Here is a 3,032-nt window from a genome sequence, read left to right as displayed (position 1 = left end):
TTCGTTTTTACGAGTGCGACACACAAGCTTCGACCGCAGAGGGAAAGGTGACTGACGGCGGTTGCAAAGTGACCGTGAGTATCAGTGAATATTGTGAGTATTTAGAGTATCAGTGAAGAAATAGGCGGAGTACCATGCGCGCTGCGCCTCTGGAACGAAACGCCGTGCCGCGGCAGAGCCTTCCAGCGGTCGTTTTGCGTAATTTTCCCCGCGACCGATTTCCGTTAGTCAGGGACAAATGGCTGAGTGCGAATGAGTCCGTTTTGAGTTTTAGTTATGATGATAGTGATGAAATAATGTTGATGATATTTATTGTTATGGCCGCATTCCACTTCCCCGGGACAAACGGCTCAGTGCGAATGAATCTGTATAATAAAGGACGAGCAACTGATTTATTTCTTGCAGAAAGTTAATAATGAGAATAGCAGTTAAAGCGAGTCACAGGCATCTCTTCGCACATCTTCGCTGAGGGACTCATCACGACGCTCTCCGCTTCATAAGATGTTAATTTCAGTGCATGACTCGAAGTACAGCAGCGACAGAAAATATTTACGGTGGTATTTTTGTGCTCGCTGGCTCGCTTGGTACGCGTGTGTAGAGCGCTCAGGAGTAACGGACTTACTGTTCGCATGCCAGGCACCCACGTATTTATCGCCTGCATTAGCTTCGTTAATTCCATTCATGCATAGGGCATTTTGGTCAGAATTAGAACCGTGTAGAAGGGCAGGCGGGGGATCAGAGAGCTTCGTGCCCCGAAAGAGCGCCAGCAGCTCCTACAACGGAGAGAAACACTCGTGGGAGTAGAGGCTTAACGAGAGAGGGCGAGTCAGTTGGCGCTGAGCCGTGAGTGTGTAAGGGTGTTTGCGCCGCTCGTCTCTGGATACAGCCGCGCGCGTGCTGGCTGGCGCAGCATACCTAGCTGTTGTGGCCGAGACGTTGGCTCCCTTGGGGAATCCTTGTACCTGTGGGCGTGTTTGCTTGTGATTCTTTTATCAGTGTAGCGGTTGCGTGAACAAATATTTGTGATTGTTTGATATGCATGATTAGTATTGACAAAAGTGAATTGCTTGTAATTATGCGGGAGAACAAACCGTTTAGCACAATAATGAAAAGTGAAATATGAATGCATAATGTTTCTGTGAATGATTTTATTAATGTTGCAAAATGATCTGCAACAGCGGGTTGCTCATTACCCGTAAACTGAAGGAGCTGGTGACCGGCGGAGACTTTTCCCCCAACAAGCGGTCGACTCCAGTCAAACCCATAAACCTCAAGCCCATAAGCACCGAGCCTGTGCAGGAGTGCAAGGACCTTGCTGACCTGTACCAGCGAGCCAGCCACCCCCCGGGGCCAGGTCAGGGCGAGACGGGTCACGCCAACGACACTTGGGACGCCCCCAGCTCGTACGTCTTTGAGAACCCCGGCTTGGTGTGCGCCTCCGTGAGCGAGAACAGGGACCCTGGCGCCCCGCGGTTCGGCTCCCTGACGCGGCAGGGGCGTTCGGAGCCCGAGTTCACCAAGATCAATGGCAAGACGGTGAGGCTGTACTCGAGCCTTCCGCGGCCGTCGCTGTCGAGGGACAAGAAGGCGGAGCGCCAGTCTGCGCCCGCGATCCCCGAGACGCCCCCGAACCTCGCAGAAGCGCCGCCGCCAGGGCCGCCCTTCGCGAGCCAGTTCCGGCGCCACGACCCGGGACTCAATTACGTGGCTCTCTCCGACATCTACGCCGAGCTGCCCCGGAAGAAGAAGAAGCCGTGCACCTCGTCGACCTGCTCCTCGGCCCACCACCACCGCCGCCATGCCGCCCCGCCCCCCACGGAGGCGCCGACGCACGCACCGTGCCACAAGAACTCGAAGAGAGGCACCGAGGACATGAAGTTCAGTACGATCGAACTGCCTCGGAAAAGGTTCGAGAAAACCAAAGTGTTTCAGAAGTTCCACTCCCTGGACCGCGGGTGGAAGTCGTTCGTTGGCCCGAGGGCGAACGCCAAGAAGTACGCGGAGTCTTCCGTGTCGCTGGCAGTGACGGAACGGCGGGAGGTTGACGCCCAAGGCGATCTCAGGTCCGAGCTGGACTTCTCTGAGGACGCGTCGGTCAAGTACTTTCCAGAGGGGGGAAAACAGGTCGGCTTCGTCCCATCTCGACCGGCACGGCCTCGACCCCCCGACCCTCAAGCCGAGAGAAGACCCGAAGAGGAGCCACCGCCGGCATTCCTCTCCCGCGGGAACTCGGCGACACCAGGGCCCAGCGGACGCCCACATCCCCAGGGCGAGGGTCGAGGACTGGGTTCACGCCCAAGAGTCCGGCGACAGGAGTGTGAGTCCGGCGGGCGAGGGGGACGCCGGGGATCGCCGTACTGCCGGGGACCGCAGGGGCAGTAGCAGCAGCGGGGGTTATCAGTGCCACACCCTGCCCAAAGCACGTGAGTAATCCAATCCAGCTGAGTGGTTTCGGACGAGGGGAAGGAGGGGGGGGGGGTGGCTGGTTGATAGTCGCTGCGGACGGGGAATTACCCTGGTTATAATGATGATAGGGAGCCAGGGAAGGTTCTGGTGGTCAAATTCTTCGCCGTGTTGAAAAGTAGGGGTGAAGGGGAAATATTTTTTTTAGAAAGAGGTTCCAGGAAATATTTCTGCTCGTGGAAAACGACCGTCTCTTTTGGGGAATGAATCGCTGTATGAGGGAGGGAGGGAAAAATCCTCATTAACTTTAGTTAACGACGATCTCACAGGCCGCCAATTACCTCCCCGTTTCAGAGACAACGAGAACACATAAACTGCCTTCGTTATTGTCTTCGAGATGCGCCGAATGTATAACATAGCAGGAGGAGCAAAGCTATTAAGTAGGTGAAGGCAAGATGAATGTCGGGATCTCAGGACTGGAGGGCAGGTCCCAGCGAGATGCCTTTTGTCTGGCGCTTCACAAAGAAAACATTTGATGAGCAAAGTCACTGAGCAAATGCTTCACTTGTAACTCACTCAACAGGCATTTACACACATTATGTGCACATTTTTGTAGACATACATGCGAG

Source organism: Penaeus monodon, chromosome 29 (assembly GCF_015228065.2).
Source record: "Penaeus monodon isolate SGIC_2016 chromosome 29, NSTDA_Pmon_1, whole genome shotgun sequence".
Classification (NCBI taxonomy): Eukaryota; Metazoa; Arthropoda; class Malacostraca; order Decapoda; family Penaeidae; genus Penaeus; species Penaeus monodon.
Note: the sequence above shows the minus strand (reverse complement) of the source record.